This window comes from Nycticebus coucang, chromosome 8, assembly GCF_027406575.1.
Source record: "Nycticebus coucang isolate mNycCou1 chromosome 8, mNycCou1.pri, whole genome shotgun sequence".
NCBI classification, from domain to species: domain Eukaryota; kingdom Metazoa; phylum Chordata; class Mammalia; order Primates; family Lorisidae; genus Nycticebus; species Nycticebus coucang.
The window spans coordinates 108,209,435-108,230,513 of NC_069787.1; the positions used below are offsets into that span (position 1 = coordinate 108,209,435).

At 44.1% G+C, this 21,079-nt stretch overlaps 1 protein-coding gene across 5 annotated transcripts in view; it reads left to right on the forward strand.

Annotated features, from left to right (window-relative positions):
• Window positions 1-21,079, forward strand: part of ZBTB38 (zinc finger and BTB domain containing 38) — a 129,379-nt gene continuing 108,300 nt past the window's right edge. For 2 of the 5 annotated variants that reach the window (XM_053598685.1, XM_053598684.1), the window contains exon 1: window positions 5,061-6,637. The gene's annotated coding sequence lies outside the window, so the exon portion shown is untranslated. Of the gene's footprint in view, window positions 343-2,698; window positions 4,301-5,060; window positions 6,638-21,079 lie in introns of those variants that run through there. The other 3 variants (XR_008381555.1, XR_008381554.1, XM_053598682.1) reach the window with 3 other exon arrangements.

Sequence of the window (21,079 nt, forward strand, 5' to 3'; positions counted from 1 at the left end):
ACGGTTTCTGATGGGTGGGAGAGTAGAGTTTTCGCGAACGTCTACCTCCAGGGGTCGTTGGTGAGTCAGGGAAGTCCGGACTTTGGAAAGAAGGGGCCTGGGCAGGGCCTGCGCTCCGTTGCCCTGGCTTTGTACCTCCGCAGTCAGTGCTTAAGTCGGTGTAAGCTCTCTGCCCCACTCCGGGCGCTGGTGTATCGTCCCGGGTTCCCCAGTTCCCAGCCTTGCCTGGCTTGTCTTCCATTTAGAGGAAACGACGACCTCGACAGAGCTGAAACCACATGTGGGTTTCACAGCTCTTCTAGCCGTGGCTGTAGGAGGAGAGGCTGCAGGCAGAGGAGACAGGTACAGGCAGTAGATGGGAGGGTGAATATCTGACTTGTTGCCTCTGTTCCCAAGAAAGTAATTTTCCCGTGGCGTAGGGACCGCTCAGTGCATATCCTCAAATGCTTGCGTTCTGGAGGTCCTCAGACTCCTTCCTCAGATCATTGCAGCACCCATCTGGAACCCACGCCCTATTTACACCTTTCTCCTCCGGAGCTATTAGAACACCTGGCAAGAAAGGCATGCAACTGGTGGGATTGGGATTGAGACAGGCAATCTGGGGCACTTGGAGGCAAAGAGAAAAATGGAAGAGAAGGAGTGGACTAAGAAAGAACTTTGGGGCGTGAGGGACTGACAGTTACTGGGGCAAAATGGGAGGGTTGGGGCTTAGGGGTAAGGACTAAGTGGGATTGGGACCTATCATTACTGGTCACTATCTCTCAAGAAGAAGAAATGTTTATACTTAAGCAGACAGGTCAAGAACACATTTTCAGAGCCACTTTTTTCTTTCTTTTTTTTTTTTTTTGCAGTTTTTGGCCAGGGCTGGATTTGAACCTGCCACCTCCAGCATATGGGGCTGGCGCCCTACTCCTTTGAGCCACAGGCACCGCCCCAGAGCTACTTTTCTTTATGAGAGACACAACCCATAGTAATTTAGTTTTGTTCTAACCATTTTACATGAACTGCACACTTCCCCAACTACTACTAGGGAGTTACAACCACTGGTAACTCTGTGCTCTGACAGGTGCATGAAGTGCAGCCTTTCCTAATGTGCCTGGTTCTTCGTTGTGCCTGGTTCCATGTTGCCACGTTTCCTCCCTGGGTATACCTCTGGTGGTGCCTTATGCCCTTTTAGGAGCTCTGCAATGTCAAAACTGTTTCCTCCAATAATACTAAAATTTATTTGTATTTTTCACTGTACTGATTTTTACATTTAAAATGTTGGGTAAGTTAGGCTTGGTGGTGAGCACCTGTAGTCCCAGCTACTCAGGAGACTGAGGCAGGAGGATCTCTTGAGGCCAGGAGTCCAAGGCTGTGGCGTGCTATGCTCTTGCCTGTGAATGGTTACTTCACTCCAGCTTGAGTAGCTCAGTTGAGACCCCCATCTCTTAAAATGAAATGGTGAGGGCGGTGCCTTTGGCTCAGTGAGTAGGGCGCCGGCCCCATATGCCGAGGGTGGCAGGTTCAAACCCAGCCCCGGCCAAACTGCAACAAAAAAATAGCTGGGTGTTGTGGCGGGTGCCTGTAGTCCCAGCTGCTCTGGAGGCTGAGGCAAGAGAATCGCGTAAGCCCAAGAATTAAGAGGTTGCTGTGAGCCGTGTGACGCCACGGCAGTACAGTTGGACTCTGTCTCTACAAAAAAAAAAAAATTGAAATGGTGAGTAGAACTGCACACTGGCATGAATCAAAGCAGTAGCACCAAACTGTAGGTATTTGCAGTTATTGTATTTTTCAGCACTCTACTTGCAGGGTCGGGGAATAGAGAAACTAGTTTCACTTAACGTCCTTAATGAAAATTACTCATTTTATTAAATTTTGAACCTTGAGTAATATTTCATGTGACAAAATAGGAAATATGTATAAAGCAAATCTCTAAGTACACTACGTCTTGAAGAAAAACAATTCCCTGTTTGTTTAAACTGCTAGCTGAATGAGACTCTTTTCTAGAAAACACCTCTTTTACTTGAAACTGACAGGCAGTATGATTACCTGGACCTGGGGTATTTAGTAGATTTTTTTTTTTTAATGAACAAAGTGAACTCATCACTTCAAGGGAAATAACTGCCAATGAGAAAATTTGAGTTTTCAAGAAAAAACATTTCTGCTGCCATGAGCTTGACAGCTTCCCAATAGGTAAACATTTTGGGTTTTATCAGACAGAGTCTCACTGTTTGCTGGTGTCATCGTAGCTCACTGCAACTGCAAACTCCTGGGCTCAAGCAATTATCTTGCCTCAGCTTCCTGAATAGCTAGGACTACAGGCACCTGCCACCACACCCAGCTAGTTTTTAAAAAAAATTTTAGAGACTGGGTCTCACTATGTTTCTCACGCTGGTCTTGAATTCCTGGCCTCAAGTTATTATCTTGGCCTCCCAAAGTACTAGAATTACAGGTGTGAGCCACTGTGGCCACCCCATAACAGTTTTTTTTTTTTATTAGTTGTTGGTAATACTAGTAAATTTTATTTTTTAATATTGAATAATGACATGTGCCAACATTTGGAAGATCTATATAACTCAGTTTGTTAAGCATCTGTTGCATAACCCCAAAACATAATGACTTAAGACCATAAACATTTATCATCTCACAGTTTCTATGGGTCAAGAATTTGGGAGCATAATATCTAGGTGGTTCTGACTTAAAATTTCTCCTGAAGTTTCAGTCAACTTGTCTGCTGGACAGTAGTCATCTGAAGGCTTGATGGGAGCTGGAGGATCTGTTACCAAGGTGGCTGATTACATGGCAGTTAGGAAACCTTGATTTTCTTCGTGGCTGTTGCCAGGAGGCCTCAGTTCCTCACCACATGGACTTCTCCACAGGGCTTTGACTATCTTCATAACATGACAGCTCGCTTCCTCCAGAACAAGTGATCCAAGAGCATGGGAGCAACCTGGAACCCTCAATGTCTTTTATGACCTACCCTCAGAAGTCACACTCTGTAATTTCCACCATGTTCTCTATTCATTAGAAGCAAGTCACTGTGTACAGCCCACAGTCAAGGGAAGGAGAAATAAGCTCCACTCCTTATAGCGAGGAGTATCAAAGAGTATGTGGACGTATTTTAATAACACTTTTTTTTTTTTTTTTGAGACAGAGTCTCACTCTGTGGCCCTGGGTAGAGTGATGTCGTATCACAGCTCACAGCAACCTCAAACTCTTGAGCTTAAGCAGTCCTCTTGCCTCAGCCTCCTGAGTAGCTAGGACTACAGGTGCCTACTACCACGCCCAGCTTGTTTTTCTCTTTTTAGTAGAGATGGGGATCGCTCTTGCTCAGGCTGATCCTGAGCTTGGGCAATCCACCCACCTTAGCCTCCCAGAGTGCTAGGATTACATACAGATGTGAGCTACTTAGTGAACTTATATTTTGCAAATGACCAATTCATGATGGTACAAAACCATGATATGTGGGTAAAACATCTATTACAATTGCAAGATAGTGTATTTTTGTTGTAACAGTATGCAAAAAATTCTTTGATCCCTCTTTGCTTCTTTTTTTTTTTTTTTGTAGAGACAGAGTCTCACTTTATAGCCCTTGGTAGAGTGCCATGGCCTCCCACAGCTCACAGCAACCTCCAATTCCTGGGCTTAAGCGATTCTCTTGCCTCAGCCTCCCGAGTAGCTGGGACTACAGGCGCCCGCGATCCCTCTTTGCTTCTAAACTTTAAGAAGCTATCATTTGTTGAGTTTCAAAGAAAAATATTCACAATTACCTGAAAAGCTATTAAAATACTCCCTTGCCATTTACAAATACCTATCTCTGTGAGGCCAGTTTTCTTCATATAATTTAAAACATCACCAGAATAGACTGGAATGTAGAAGCTGAGAATCAAGCCGTGTTTTATTAAGCCAGACAGTTAAAAGAGATTTGTAAAAAAAAAAAAAAAATTTTTTTTAATTGGACTTGAGTGTGCTTTTTGTTTTTTCTTGGCTCTAAAGCAGCGGTTCTCAACCTGTGGGTCGCGACCCACAGGAACTATATTAAAGGGCCGTGGCATTAGGAAAGTTGAGAACCACCGCTCTAAAGCATTTTGTGCACATTTCATAACTCTCTGAGCCTATGATATTTGACTTATAACCTGTGAACCCCTAGACCTCTAGCTACAATCTGCAATCTCACCACTTTCAGTCTACAATGCTGCCAGTTCAAATCACATATGGTCCTTCTCTCCCCTAGTGTCAGGCAAGATATCAACATCTGTCATATGTCACATCATCTCCTGATTCTGTCACCTAAAGTCCTCGTGTCTATTGGGGTTGCCAACCCACCAGTTCTGTAAACTGCTACACACTGAATCTACTTTAGACTCTTTTAGGAACTCTTATGAGTGCCTTTTAAATGGAACCCACGGGTGGCACCTGTGGCTCAGTGGGTAGGGTGCCAGCCCCATATACCGAGGTGGAGGGTTCAAACCCGGCCCTGGCCACACTGCAACAAAAAATAGCTGGGCATTGTGGCAGTCACCTGTGGTCCCAGCTATTCGGGAGGCTGAGGCAAAAGAATCACCTAAGCCCAGGAGTAGGAGGTTGCTGTGAGCTGTGATGCCACAGCACTCTACCGAGGACGATAAAGTGAGACTCTGTCTCTAAAAAAAAAAAAAAAGATGGAACCCCACAACAAGTACAAAGGCAGCCTCACTGCACCATGGGTGAGTGAGTGGACCTGCGTCCACTGTGGTCATCCAGTGTCACTCCAGGGTTTTCCCGCTCACTGAAGGGCCTGGACCTATGAAAGCCAGGTTGCTGGGTTTCTCCTTCCCCTTCTCTTAATGTAACTCTCAGAAATTCATAAATACTGGTTGAGTATCCCTAGACCAAAAATCTAAAATCCAAAACACTCCAAAATTTGAGACATTTTGATTGACAATATGGTCAGTCATCTGCTTGAACAGTGCTGGTGACACAGTAATAAATCTTTCCTCCACACCTTTTCCAGACTCTCTAACAATAATCACCCTTCCATGAGTACTTGTGCATTCTATACCCTTCTGTTTTTTCTGAATTAATTAATGGTCTTTTATTTATAAAGAGCCTCCTTTTTCTCACCACTAAACGTCTCCAAACCGCAACACAGCATGAATTATCCATGGGAAAATCGTCTGTAAGAAACATGTTCCTTATAGACTGTGATGCCTGTGGACTACACCTCCTAATCTGGTCTCCAGATGTTTAACCCATCTCACTTTTTTTTTTCTGAGATGCAGTCTCAGTCACCCAGGCTGGAGTGCAGTGGTATGATCATAGCTCACTGCAGCCTTAAACTCCTAGCCTTGAGCCATCCTCCCAGCTCAGCCTTCTGAGTAGCTAGACTACAAGCACATGCCACCACACCTGGCTAAACCATCTCCCACTGGGCTTTGTTCACCTCTGTCCACTGACTGAACTTCCTAGGTGCTCTGAACAGGCTACTTACAACAAACCACACTCCAATTCTTCAGAGAGGGTTAGGGATTTGAGCGCAATCCATTTAGGTTGATGGATATCAGTTAAACAGAGGACATTGGGTACATATTGAGCCTGGGAAATCCAAGGCCTTGAACATAACTTTTAGAGGTTAAAATGAAGAAATCAGAAATTCAAGAAGCTCATTTCTGGGCAAGCACAGATAGCCAAGGGTCTCGTGTTCCCCGTTAGGGCAGGATGAGAGGCCTAAGTATAGATGGGCCTGCGTATGAAGACGTGGATGCTTACATGGTCTTGCTGAGCTAAGAGAAAGAAAAAAGGAGGAGCTAATCCCAGACTAGGGAAAGGATGAGGGAGTGGGTGACAGCTTGTTCCACAGGAAGTTTCTTTGGGCCCTGATATTCCAAAGAAACTAGCCAAACTCGGCAGACAAAAGTTTCAGTATTGCCTTTTTCTTTTTATAGTCCCTACCTACATTCCAGTTGATTTTTCAGCATGCCTCCTGGATGCTGTGGAGTTTTAAGTTCCATGAGGGTGTGTTCACTGCTACATCCCCAACACTATCACTTAGAACACAGTACTCAGTAAGTGTCTGCTGGATGGGTCATCAACAGCTATATGTGCCGTGAGATGGATGTGTGAAGGGGTCTGTATCCATCCACTGTACAGTGCATGCTCCTAGTTCCCACAGTGATTTATGATCCTCTGTGCGATAGGTCCTTTTGTCCAGCCACCTGCCCCTTGATAGATCTGAAAGCCCTTAGTCGTTTGGCTCAAATGCCCTAACTTGGGAGACTAGCTTCTTATTAACTAAACCGTTGCACCACTCACTCTTGTAGCCTTAAATTAATTTGGGTTAATTCTTAACTGTTTCCCTTCTGTACATGTGTCACTTAATAGTTTGCCTTTATCTGATTTTCCCCAATTTCCTGTGCATTTGTGGTTTTCTACAGAAGCTCTCTAGCGAGGCCTCAGCCACACCAGATCAGTGTGGGCACTTGAATTTTCTAGGAGGCCTCTCCTCTCCTGCTGCCCTGGGTCTCATCCAACTGGTATCCACCCAAACATTCCCACACAGGGAATTATTTATGCTACAGGAAGAAGAATACTCTTCACAGAGCCAGTTCTTGGAAAAAAAGAAGAACTATTGGTAGAGCCAGAGCTCAAAAAGAAGATTATTCTTCAACAACTAAAGGTTAGTGACATAATTTTTCTCCAGCTCAGTGGAAGCTATGTTTGCTTTCTTACCAGTGAATTTCATTAGTTTATTTTCTCCAGATGACCTTTGGAACAAATAGGAAGGAAAGATTTTCAATCAATAGAATAAGCTTCATGGAGACCAAGAGTTTATCTGTTACTGATTCCCCAGCATCTAGCATAGTGTCTGACATGTTGATGCTCAGTAAATGTTTGATAAGAGAGGAAAAGAAAGGAGGGAAGGAGGGGGAGGGGGAGAAAGAAGAAAGGATTGGAGAATGGCCATGAATGGAAAGAATGTTAATGTATTATTAAGGAATAATGTGATAACAGTCTTGTTTTCAAAGTTGATTAGGTGCATTATTCCTGAAACCTGGAATCAATAAAGCAATTGAAAAATGAAGAGTATTTATAAAGATAAAATAATAGTAGACAAGCAGAATAACAAAAAAGAAGTGCTCTTTGAAACTTAGGTAAAACCAGCAATGATCATATTTTAAGATAAATTCAAAACTCTGCAATGTTAACAGCCATTTGTTCTGTGTGTATGCCAGTTCTCAAAAGCAAATTAAAACAACCAAGAACTTTATTTTGGTCTGCAAAAGGTTTTTTTTATGGAAAAGGGCAAGCTGATTGTGCTGGTGATAGAATTGACTGCAAAAGGTCCATTTGGTATTTAGAAAAGGTCAACTAATCAGAAACGGTGCGCAAGGAAATTTATAAATATCTAAACTTCCTGTCATTCAGAGAAATTTAGCAAATACTCAAAAACATTTAATTATCTGTCAGGGAAAAACATCTCAATGCAGGAAAAAAAGGTTAGGAAATTAGCATTTTTCTTTTTTTAGTATCAGTCTTTATTTGAGATCATAAGGCTACACAACTCAGGTCCAGGAAGCCAATTTTCAATGACATATATGTAAATTATGAAAGAACATTCCACCACAGGAGTGATGAAGATGTAATTTTTATAAAGTCAGGCTCTTCAGGCTTGGTGCATGTGGCTCAAGCAGCTAAGGCACCAGCCACATACACCTGAGCTGGCAGATTTGAATCCAGCCTCTGCCTGCCAAACAATGACAGCTGCAACCAAAATAAAGAAAGAAAGAAAGAAAGAAAGTCAGGCTCTTCAGACTAAGGGATTGTTTCTTCAGCAACCCAGATGGCAATAGGTAATAAAGTTACATCAAGGTTAATAAAAGTCACTATAATTTTATATTTCCTTAACTTGGGGAAAATAGAAGGTAACCTAGAAGAAAATCTAAAAATATCTCAAAAACAAATGCCAGCTTTGCAAATACTACATTAATGAAGCATATGGTTTGGTGAGTTGAAGGGTTTACCAAGCTACTTGAAATTATCATGATCAGCACCATTTCATTAAGAACAAACTGTCAGTAATACAGATATATGATGGCTGATAACTCACAAAACACAGAAATGTACCATCTTAACTGCTATGGGTTGATTCTAAAGTCACCATAAGATGATCATGGCTTTACCTATATAGTCAGTTTCACCTGTGAAATTGTCTAAGGGAAGGGTCAGTGGGTCTGAGACTTCAGCCAGTGATACTTTTTATCCTATCTTTTACCATTTTTACTGCTATTTAACATAAGTTTCCTTAAATTAAAAGGTTTACAACTTACATATATTTAAAGGAAACTTAGTGGATAGTACTCCCTAAAATCATCCATATCAGGCACTTTTTGGAAAACACTTTTATAACAAAACAACAACAATAATAATAGCATTGATAAACTTAGATTATTTCAAAACTAAATTCTGTAAGATAGAGACACCTTGGTAGAGAAGAAATCAGAATCCTTAGAGCTTATGGGAAAATGTTGGGGTAGATCATACGCTCAGATTACAGTTTGCTCTTTGTGTCTTTATTTAAGAAGCAAGTTAATGTTTAGATGGCATTTAACTTCAAAGTCCAGGCAATAAGGAGGAAAAGAAAATGAGGGGAAAAAAAATCAGTTTACGTGCGTGGCCTCCCTAGGAGAGGGAGGGGTACTGCAGGGAATCAGGGGAGCAGGACACAGCCACTAGAAGCAACCAGAGCGGGGGGGGCAGGGTCTTATCTTATCAGGGTGCAATAATTTTTTATTAAATTATAAAAGTGCATTACAAGTGCTATATTTCTCAACTCACACGGCAGTTATTCTTGTTGGACTTTCAGTACGTCTTTTTTTTTTTTTTTTTTTTGTAGAGACAGAGTCTCACTTTATGGCCCTCAGTAGAGTGCCGTGGCCTCACACAGCTCACAGCAACCTCCAACTCCTGGGCTTAAGTGATTCTCTTGCCTCAGCCTCCCGAGCAGCTGGGACTACAGGGGCCCGCCACAACGCCCGGCTATTTTTTTTGTTGCAATTTGGCCGGGGCTGGGTTTGAACCCGTGACCCTCGGCATATGGGGCCGGCGCCCTACCGACTAAGCCACAGGCGCCGCCCTATGTAACAATCCTCTTTTCTCCAACCTCCGTGCGAAACTCTGTGCTGTACTTTTCTCAGTTGTGAAGCAATCTCTAATCATGTTGTGCGTCTTTACCTTGAGGAAGACATGGTTTACAGGAACAAGTGCTGTCTGGGGGACAAAGTGGGACTTTGTTTATCTGTGTGATACAATGTAAAGATCCCCTGTATCATTATTCTTTTCAAGTACTTCCCTTCCAATCCCTCCTTCCCAAGGGAAGGGGTGTCACTTATTCCTGACTTTGCAGTTGGGACAGCTTCATCTGCGGCATCAGCAGGGTGGGCCAGGGGTGAGGCTTTACCAAATGCTAGACAAATCATCTTTCTAGGTTTGCTTCAAATGGAAACTCCATGCCTGAAGAGTCGTCACTTTCCTTGCATTTAAAAATCTTGTGATGTAGTTATTTTGAGGTACATTTTTAAGATACATTTAAAAGTGTTAAGTCCCATAAAAGGTTTCTATAAAGTCAGGCTCCATAGTTGGCAGGCCTGTGTGTTCTTAAGCAAGTGTCTGAGAGACAGGAAGGATGCTAGTGAGATGTTTCCTTCAAATGAAAAGGCAGGGTTGTAAAAAGCTAATTGCCTCTTTCCCCAAAGGTAGAGCATAGCTCCCCACTCTTTAAGTGTGGGCTGCACATGGCGACTCCCTTCCAAAGAGTGCAGTGTGGAAAGCGGGGCAAAGAGTAACTTTACAGCAGAGAAACCTGACAAACACCACCTTAGCAGGGGATCAAGGTCTGTGTCAACAGTGATGACTCATGTCGATGGTCTGTACCTTGATGTGATGTAATGAGAATGTCAGTTTACCTCTGCGGTCTTCCTCCTTGAAACCCAGGAACCGAGTCTAACCTTGAAAAAAACATCAAACTCAGACTGAAGGAAATTCTGTAAATATTTGACCAATACTTCTCAAAACTGTCTGGGCCATCAAAGACAAGGAAAGTTTAAGAAACTGTCAAAGCTCAGGGAAGCCTAAGGAGACCTGACACCTAAGTGTAATGTAATAATCTGGATGCTTTCCTGGAACAAAAAAGGACATTAGTAAAAACCTAAGGAAAATAAATGAAGTTTAGTCCAGGGGTGGAGAACCTGCCGCCTTAAGGCCGTATGTGACCTTCTAGACTCTTAAGTCCAGCGTTTTGACTGAATCCAAATTTTACAGAATAAATCCTTTTATTTTTATTAATATACTTTTGTTTGTCTTTCATATTTTTATTTTGTTTTTAAAATGAAAATATTGGCTGGGCATGGTGGCTCATGCCTATAATCCTAGCACTCTGGGAGGCCGAGGTGGGTGGATAGCTTGAGCTTACGAGTTTGAGACCAACCTGAGCAAAAGCAAGACCCTGTCTCTACTAAAAATAGAAAAAAATGAAGGCAAGAAGATCACTTGAGCCCAAGAGTTAGAGGTTGCTGTGAGCTATGATGCCACAACACTCTACCAGGAGCAAGAAAGTGAGACTTTTGTCTCAAAAAATATAATGAGTAAATAAAACGAAAATATTGAAAACACCAAGGAATAAAATAAGTTTCAACGAAATAATCTTCCCAGATTGACTGGCAGAATTAGAACATTAGTGGGCCATCAGGGCTAAATTGATGGCTGCTATGCTCATGATTTTGTTTTAACCTCCCCCACCTGATTGGTGCCACTCTCCACGAGGCTGGTTGGTGAGTTTATGGGGGTTGAGTATACCAGTCTCTTGTCTATTATCAGTTTTTGACAACAATGCACTGTGTTTCTGTCTGAAGTGGAATTTGTGAACAGTTACATAGCTTGACACTATTTTTTAATTCTGTCTGCTTAACAGCTCATTGCGTCAAAAAAAATCAAGAGAATGGTGAAGGAAGAAAACAGATTTTTTTAATAAGGATTGGGAATTGCAATATTGTTTCTGCTAAAGATAAGATGATTTGCTTGCTTTGTGATACTGCAATATCAACATTAAAGAAATTCAGTGCTCACCACCATTTAACATTCATAAGGACCACAAACATTTTAAATTAGAGGGAGAGGCATGAAAGATTGTATTGCAGAAACTAAAAGATGAAAAGCAAAAGTAAAGACAATTTTTTTCAAACAGCAGTAAGCCCCAGAAATAATGCTGCTGAAGCAACTTATACAGTGGCTTATATACCGGGGTGGGGATGGGGGAAAGGAAGCCATTCAGTGAGGTAGAACTTCTGAAAGAATATATTGTTGAAGTTGTGGAATGCTTAGACCCTGATAACGTTTCAAAGTGCAAACAACTGCTTCTTTCAAGGAGAACCATAACTGGCAGCTTGAACTAGTGAATTAGCCTTCAACCTAACAGAACAACTTCATACAGTACTTCAAAGGAAAAAATATTTTATTCAATCACTTTTGAGGAATCAATTGATACTGCTGGCTCGGCACAGGTTTTATACTTTATTTGGGTCAGACAGTAGATTTTCTTTGCTATTAAGAGTTACTCACTTTTGGCCGTGCACAGTGGCTGATGCCTGTAATCCCAGCACTCTGGGAGGCTGAGGCAGGTGGATTGCTTGAGCTCACAAGTTCGAGACCAGCCTGGACAAAAACCAAACCCTGTCTCTAATAAAAATAGAAAAAAAATGAGGCAAGAGGATCACTTGAGCCCAAGAGATGGAGGTTGCTGTGAGCTATGATGCAATGGCACTCTACCCAAGGTGACAGCTTGAGATTTTGTCTCAAAAAAAAAAAAAAAATGTTGGACACTCTTGTAAACAGAACATGGGGAATACATACCTTCAACAAATTTCAAGATAAATGTCATGAAGTTGGACTGAATTTGCTACGTTAGGTGAGTGTATGTACAGAGGGCGCACTTTTCATGGCAGGAAATCACAGAGGGTTTATTGCACAGATTTTTAAAAAGTATAAACATCCAGATGTTCTCATATCTTTTCATTGTATCTTGCATCAGCAAAATCTCTTTGCTACAGCTACTATTTTAAGGGACACTTTGCAACAAGTTGTAAGCATTGTTGACTATTTGTACAAATGCAACACAGCATTGTCAGTTTCATAATGTGCTAAAGTTGACTGGTGAGGTGTTCAGTGTGGGTTAGCCTTATCATTCTAAAGTGGGTTGGCTATCTCATGGACAGGTGTTAGCCAAAATTTTATCTCTTGGAGAACAGATAGTTAAATTCACTGAAGAACAGAATCAGCAATGTGAATTGTTGAAAGAATACATCTATAGGAATACATCATTTCTGTATGATGATGTCAAATCGAAACAACCTGAATATTTTTTGTGGGGGGGGCAAGGTTAAACTAACTTTCTATATGTATGATAAGTGGCAAAAATGTCAAGCATCTCAAAAAAAGCTATGCTTTTTCAAAACTCTTTTCTTTAAAAGGAAATTTTGGGTGAACATATTCCCTAGTTGGTAAAGGTCACTGATGAGCAGGAAGATACGTGGTGAATCATTTGAAGAATACCCAGCTGTTATAGACCTATTTGTTGGCGAATACAATGAAAGGATCACTGGATTTGAGAATCATGACATCACACTCAGATTAGCCTCACCTAGTTGATGTCACCCAGGCAGGTAAAGAATTACAGATAGAGTCGATTGAGCTCTCAGTAGAGGACATTTTAAAGTGATTGTTTGATGCTAAGAAAGATCCAATTGAAAAATGGAAAAATGCAGTAGAATACCCACACCTTGAGCAAAATGTCTGAAAAATGCTCTCTTGCTTTTCTTGCCATTTATTGTTGCAAATCTATGTTCTCCTACCTACCCCAAATCAAGACTCCCTTAAGGTCACAAATAACTGGTAACCATCTTAGAGGATCAACTAAAACCACGGACCTCCATGCTGCAACCAAATATTCAAATACCTTCCAACAAAAAGCAGACATAAGAAAGTCATCAAAAGGCTAGTTAACTTTAAAATTAGCAAATGGTTTCCATTGTTTTGAAATTATTAGATACTTAGTAGTTAGGTCTTCACAAAATAATGAACATTTTTAAGTATATCTAATTGAAGTTTCTTGCGTCGGAGGGTAGTGAGCGCTCTGACCCTCATTGCTCTGCTTCCACTGCTCAGCCTGTGGTTCTGCTTGGATTGTTTTTAATCAGAAGATTTTAGAGAACAAGCTGGACTAGCAAGACCCTGCAGGGCAATGGGGAGTTCACTGGGGAAGGGAGGTGACTCGGTCCCAGGAGGCGGTCTGAAGGCCTCCTTCCTCTGGAGTCGTGTCAGGCACTGCGAGGTGGTTGTGTTTAGTGTTGACTGCAGCCAGTGACCTCGCGAAGGGGTCTGGCCTGCCTTCCAGCTGACAGCCTTCCCATCAGTGCTGAGTCACTGGCTGCAGCTGTGGCTGGTGGCCCTCCAGACTAAGAGTGCCAAGACGCCCTCTACACTCACCCCCCAGGGCCTCTGCAACAGACTCCTGGAAATTCTGCGTGAGGGGCTCAGAAGTCCAGGGCAACCCCCCGCCAGAAAGCTGCCCTCCACTGACTGAGGGTGTACAGTGGCTGTCCTTGTCCTTCTTTGTCCTCTTTTCTGATGGTGTCATTCTCATCCACTCCGTGGAGATGTTTGAAAAACAAAGCCTCTGGCATCAGAGGACCAGGGTGAGAGTGGCAGCAGCCACCAACCGCCTTATCCAGGGAACTTGTGCCATACACTGCAACTCTTTATACCTCCGCGCCTGAAACCACCCCCTGCATAATGTGTGCTACCGTTTTAATGTCTCCTCCAAAATTCATGTTGAAACTTAATAATCCCCAAAGTGGCAGTATTGAGAGGTGGAGACTTTAAGAAGTGATTGAGTCAGTCATGAGGGCTCTGCCTTCATGATGGAATAACCCTTCACTAGATTCATGCCTATTTAATGGGTTATTATGGAGGGGAACCAGTGGCTTTATAAGGAGACAAAGACAGACCTAAGCTAGCGTGAGCACACTCAGTTCCCTTGCCACGGGATCCTCTGCTGTGCCTCAGACTCTGAAGAGAGCTCCCACCAGCAAGAAGCCCCTCACCAGATGTGGCCCCTTGACCTTGGACTTCTCAGCCTCCACAACGGTAAGAAGGAAGTTCCTTTTCTTTCAAGTATTCTGTTATAAGCAACAGAATATGGACACAGACCCTCCCCATGTCTCTGGACTCTTACGAGGATCAAAGGAAGATATATGCAGAGTACTCTGTCAGCTAAAATGTTATTAATAGGCAGCAGCCTCTCTTTGAACTTTTGCTTGTAAAGTCTCCAGTTCCAGCTACATTGCATGAGTCATGCCACCAAATCTTGATGTCTGATTTACTTTTAGGTTGGTGACCTTTCATGCAATGGGTGACCAAGATGAATGTGTGCCCTGTGGAACAACATGGCTGAGAGCTCCGGGTGACTGGGCAAAGACCTTGGTTAGCTTCCCACACGGAGAATCCGTTTCACTCGAGGCAACCAGTGGGCAAACTCAGAGAAAGAGAGACAGAGACAGGAAGACAGCTGGCGAGTCCACATGTGTCCCCATCAAGTTGTGTCTAATGAAAGGACTGTCTTATGCTGTCTTCCCCAAGGACGTTTGTAGCATCAGTGCCCTTCTGTTGGGGTGAGCCAGGGGGCAGCCCTCACTTTTACAGCACTGATGGTCATGCCTGCTCCAAGAAGAATGACTGTGTGTGTGTGTGTGTGTGTGTGTGTTCACTTGATGGGCTTAGGAGAAGTTCCAACAAAAGGCCATTCTTCCCAGATTCCTTTGGCTGAAAATGTGTCACAATAAGCTGAGGCTGAGGCTGGGAGGAAGTTTGGGTGTTTCCCGGTCATGGATCTGGGCAGAGGAGACAGGTCCGAGAAGCACTGCCCTGGCTGGCATCTGCCCTCACCAATCAGTGAACAAGTGTCTGGTGACCACGTATCCTTGCTTGGGAAGGACAAAGACAATCCTTCTGGGAAGGCCTATGAGTCAGGGCCCCTAGGAGTCCTCCGCTGGGGGACTTAAAATGAGTCACTGTGCTTCCTGGTGTCTGCCAGGTCAGTGGAAGATAATGCCGCCTGCCTTCACCAGTCTAGCAGGTAGGTGGCCCTTTGTGGGCAGCGGGTCAGCAGCTAGGAAATGTGCCTCTACCGTTTCCTTTCCTACAGAGCCTGGTCAGTGGCTCATTTCCGTCTGAGCAGCTCAGTGGCTCATTTTTTTCATATCTTGTTTTTCTTTTTTCTCCTAATGTTTTTCCCTCTAAGTTGAATCATTCAGGGCTCTTGATGGTCTCTGAAATTAGTTCAATTTTCCTAGCCCATCATTCGGATTCTGGCCCCTCCCATTTTCCCATTCCAAATGTCCCTGTTACTCCGGCCAGATTCAACAGCTGCCCGTCCCCTGATCTCCTGAGCACATGGCAGGCATTTCCACCCTGGCTCATGCTTCTCTTGTCTGGGTGCACCCCTCTCCCCCACCCCTCCAGGTTGACTTTCTATTTTTACATAAACCCATTGAAATGCTGATCAAGTCTCACCTCCTTAGTAGGGCCGGCCCCAGCAACTTCTCCCATCTCTGGGCCCACAGCCCTTGCTGTGGTTACAGCACCCTCATACTCAGCTCAGGCTCTGGCTGAGGTTGTTTACACCTTATCTGCCCCACCTCTCCTTTATGTTGGGGACACCTTACACTTCACTGTATTTCCAGAGCTTGGGATAGGCTATAAAATGTAACAGATGCTCCATGATGTTTGCTCTAGATAAGGATAAAAGGATCTGCTGCCCTGAGCGGTGCCTTGAATGCTTGTTCCTGTAGTCCCTCACTTCTAGAAGAGTCTGCAGGTGGAGTGGGGGCAGGGATGCCAAGGGAAGAAACCCAGAGGACGGCATGGCTGACATCTCTTCTGTCCTGAGGTTTCAAGGAACTTTCATTTTTACAAAAGGTCCTGTGGTGAAAATGTAAAAACCACTGGACACTGCTGTTAACTATTTCCATGCCTACTATGATAAACAATAGGGAACGTTCATGCCCCTCCTTGACAAGTATGCCTGTAGCAAAGAGAAACCATCAGACAAGGGAGGATGTGGACCGGGTGTGGGCATTCTGCATAGCACCAAGGAAAAATACTTGTCCTATAGAAAAGGATTTCTTAGATAACGAACTTGCCAAAACCAGCTAAATTCTAGCACTTTGCATTGTGGGTCCCAGAAGGTCCCAGTGACGGAAGCTACACAGTGAGCTCTGCACAGGTCTAGAGACCCGTCTCCTTTGCACAAGCCTTCAAAGCCCTTGAGGGCCCAGGAGAGAGCATAAAGCCCAGCCTCACTGTTGGCTCCAGTAAAAAGCCTTCCTTGGATGCAAGAGACAGAATCCAAGGCCAACTAGCTCAATGAAAAGGGGGTTGGAGTTGGTGTAAGGGGATAAGTAAAGGAAACCCAGGCTAGAGAGTCAGGTGCTGGCACGCCTGGGAGACTTGGCCGGAAAAGTTGCTGTGGTGGCTGGTTGCTTATGCCAGGCCTACCTCACCCCTGCTTCCGTCGGCCTGTCTCTCCTTGACAACTACCAGCCCAGGGTCCACAGGACCTCATGGCTTCAGAGGCTTCTGCCATCTGGATGGCCCAGTGCAGATGGCCTACCACTCAGATCACACTTGGGAGGGAAACACTGGCGTTGACTGGGTACAGCCCCTGCCCAGTCGCCCACTCCCTGCCTAATCAGTGAGAGGGAGGGGTTACCACAGTGTCAAGGAGCGTGGATGGCAGGCTAGCAACAGGGTGAAGGACTGGAACCCAGGCAGCCCCAGACAAGGGCAGTGTGGTGGGGAAAGCGTTTCCCACACCCAGCTCTGCCATTGGCAGGGGCTCTGAGCACAGCCAGAGATTAGTGCTGGTACAGTGGATGTTTCCACAGTCTGGTTCCACCGATGATTGTAAGGTTCTTGCCTCCTGCTTGACCTGCAGTCAGGTTTCCACAGTGTGCACCTTGCAGGAGATGTGAGCCCTTCACACACAGGGCAATTGCAATTTACATGAGAGGTAGTGCCCACTGTGAGATGTGTAGCATCTAAATGACTCCTGAAAATCCCTTAAATCACCCATAAAGAAAGGGATACATATGTCTCTCAAGAAGCCTTACACAGCCATTTTCTTCTAGCACCAGACCATGTTTTTCTGGCTGACAACCAGGGAGTGTGGTTGGTTTGCATTTAGAGCTGTGTTTTATGAGAAATCTTTAAACATTGGATCTTTTCTCAGCTAGAGAGAGCCATGTGCTACGAGGCTCAGGGTAGCCAAACAGGGAAACACAGCCTCTCTCTGAGCCATCTGTTCATGGGAATGTGAGGGAAATGCCCACAGCATTAAATCCTCCCCATTTCCTTTCTTCCTACCTTCCTTCCTTCCTTCCTCTTAAGTTAGCTATATGTGGGATGAGATGTCACTGTCCCCTCCACGGTGGCACTTCCTATCCCTTTCCCACATCGGGTACTGTACTCCTTCAAGCAGGGACACTGTCTGTGGTTTGCAGACGCTCCCCTCTACCCCCCTGACCCCAGTCACTACTGCCCCTGCCTTTCCCACACACCATGTCCTGCTCCCTGGCTGTCTGGTTCATTGTAACCCTGCCCTGCTTGGTACTCCTACATGAAAAGTGAACTTTAACTAAGGAGGGAAATGGGTGTGTAAAAATAGAACACTTACCTGGTTTTGGACCATTAGCTAGATATGGTGAGCTAATCTTTCAGATCTGCTTTCTAAAAATGAAAAAATGGACTAGATCATTGTCGTCAAATTGGCCCATCCATAAGAAACCCCATGCAGAGGCAGGTCTGAGTCAGTAGCTCTGGGCTTGTGCTGACACCAGCGCCTGTGCTGTGGGCCCCTCCTCACCCAGTGCTGCTGCTGCCAGCAGGCAAGGACCTGGCTGTGGGGCCAGGAGCTTGCTTGGAGACATAGCCTCAGGGTCCTCCTGCAGGAATTCACCAGAATAGTCCTCGGCTCAGGTCCTATAGATTTGTTGTGACTTAATATTTGTAGCATTTAGAACTGTCTGACACAAAGTAATAGACATACAAGTGTTTTTTTTGTGTGTGTGTGTTGTTTTTTTTTTTTGTAGAGACAGAGTCTCACTTTACCACCCTCGGTAGAGTGCCATCACGTCACAGGACTCACAGCAACCTCCAGCTCTTGGGCTTCCGCGATTCTCCTGCCTCAGCCTCCCCAGCAGCTGGGATTACAGGCGCCCGCCACAACGCCCGGCTATTTGTTGTTGTTGTTGTTGTAGTTCGGCCGTGGCTGGGTTTGAACCCGCCCTCAGTATATGGGGCTGGCGCCCCACTCACTGAGCCACAGGCACGACATACAAGTGTTTTTAAGTAACAATAATTTTGAAAAATCTCATGCCAATTAACCAGTAATCTCCAGTCCTAAGCCTGTGAAACAAATGAAAGCAACCTCCTTTCATGATGAAAGCTGAAATCCTAACCTGAGTTCAGCTGGAAGGCTGGGCTAAGATGGCTGCAGAACAAAATGAGAAGTGTGACATTCCTCAAGATAATTCTTCCTTGCCCAGCAGCACAGATAACCTGCAAGATAGCTGGGCTGGCAGAGATAGGGACAGGTGCAGGCCTCCCACGGCTGCCACTGTGGCCACCAGCAGCACAACTGATCCCTCAACAGGGCCCACCCACCTCCTTGGGTCAGCTCCCCAGAGGGGTGTCTGCTGAACTCTCCATTATGTGTTGACCACACTAATCTCCATCAATCACATTATGCTTGTAGTTTCATAACAGTTATCACTGTTTTAAAAGACCTGATTTTGCTCTTTGCTTACCCATATTAGATGCTAACAAACTCCTAATGAAAAACAGGTGAGTTCAATCATTTAGGAAACATTTATTAAGAGCTACCATGTGATAGGATCTGAGAACTTCCAAGCATTTACTGGCTAATGGTGAGGACAATCTCTGACCGTGTTTTCACAATTTGGTAAATTGTATCAAATTATATCACAGCGCAAAGCAGTCAAACAGGAAAGCAGATACCAGAAAAGGTCTCCTAGAAAAAAAGAGACTCCTCTTGTAGAAGTTTAAGTGGAAAGTTAACCAAGAGAGGAAAGGAAAGCATTCAGAAGGACCAAGAGAATAAGCAAAAGTACAACTCAGCATAGTGTGCTTGGAAATTCCAAGTAACTTACTTTTTTTTTTTTTTTTTGGTAGAGACAGAGTCTTACTTTTTCGCCCTCCGTAGGGTGCTGTGGCATCACAGTTCACAGCAACCTCCAACTCATGGGCTTAGGCGATTCTTTTGCCTCAGTCTCCCGAGTAGCTGGGACTATAAGGTGCCCGTCACAACATCCGGCTATTCTTTTGTTGCAGTTTGGCTGGGGCAGGGTTTGAACCCTCCACCCTCCGTGTATGGGGCCGGCACCCTACGCACTGAGCCACAGGCGCCACCTGAAGTAATTCGCTATTAAGTGAGTGGAAAGAGGGAAGCAGGGAGTACAGAATGAGGCTGAAAAATTTCAACTGTGGACTGGATAAATGAGGCCTGATATGCTATCCAAATGTGTCAGGAAAGTTCAAGGACAAGGTTAGATTTGCCTTTTACCCAGATCACCTCTGGTAACAGTAGAGGATGGATTTGAGGAAGTCAAGAATCCTAATTAAATGGCTTGTGCAATAATCCAAAAAAGACATTTAAAAAGGCCTACATTAGAGCTGTTAATAAGGATGAATTAGGAATTGAAGAGCTCAGAATACTTGGGAAGTAAAGTACATGGGATACAGGAAATGAGAAAGGAGAGTAAGTGTCCCCAAGCTTGTGGCTGTGTGGATGTTGATTCTAAAAAAAGAGACCGACTTGGCAACCGTAGCTTAGTGGTTAGGGTGCCAGCCACGTGCACGGGGGCTGTTGGGTTCCAACACGGCCTGGGCCTGCTAAACAATGACAACAATAACAAACAGGCGTTGTGGCGGGTGCCTGTAGTCCCAGCTACAGGGAGGCTGAGGCAAGAGAATCGTTTAAGCCCAAGAGTTTGAGGTTGCTGTGAGCTGTGATGCCACAGCACTCTACCAAGGGTAACGTAATGAGATAAAAAAATAAAATAAAAAAATAGAAAGAGAGACAGTAACCGCTTCTACTCAACATATTAGTGGAAGTTCTAACCAGAGCATGTAGGGGGGGGGGGAAAACAAAAGAAATGGCATCCTTGGCTCGGCACCTGTGGCTCAAGTGGCTAAGGTGCCAGCCACATACACCTGAGCTGGTGGGTTCAAATCCAGCCCAGGCCCACCACAATAACAATGATGGCTACAACCAAAAAATAGTCAGGCATTTTGGCGGGCACCTGTAGTCCCAGCTAGGAGAGGCAGGAGAATTGCTTGAGCCCAGGAGTTGGAGTTTGCTGTGAGCTGTGACGCTATGGCACTCTACCAAGGGTGACAGCTTGAGGCTGTGTCTCAAAAAAAAAAAAGAAAGAAATGGCATCCAAACTGGAAATGACGTGCTTTTATGCAGAAAACCCTACAGACTCCACACACAACACACACACACAACCTGCAAAAAGGTGAACGTGTAAATTCAGAATAATTGCAAGGAAAAAAAAATCAACATAAAAAATCAGTTGCATTTCTATATATTAGAAATGAACAATCTGAAAAGGAAATTAAGAAAATACTCCCATTCAGAATAGCATAAAGAATAATAATACTTAGAAATAAACTTAACCACGGAAGTCAAATACCTATACACTGAAAACTATAAAACAATGCAGAAGGAAATTAAAGGTGTAGGGAAACGGCAAAAAGCCCATGTTCATGAGTTGAAAGACTAAATATTGTGAAGACAACAGACGACACAGGTGATCTTAGACTTATGATGGGGTTATATCCTGAAAAACCCATCGTAAAATAAAAGTCAAACGTATTTCCAACTTACAATGGGCTTATCCAGATGCAGCCCCATTATAAGAGCCCCATACTTGAATGCATAAAATTTCCCACCATTTTAAAGTAAAAAAATCCTTAAAAAATAAGT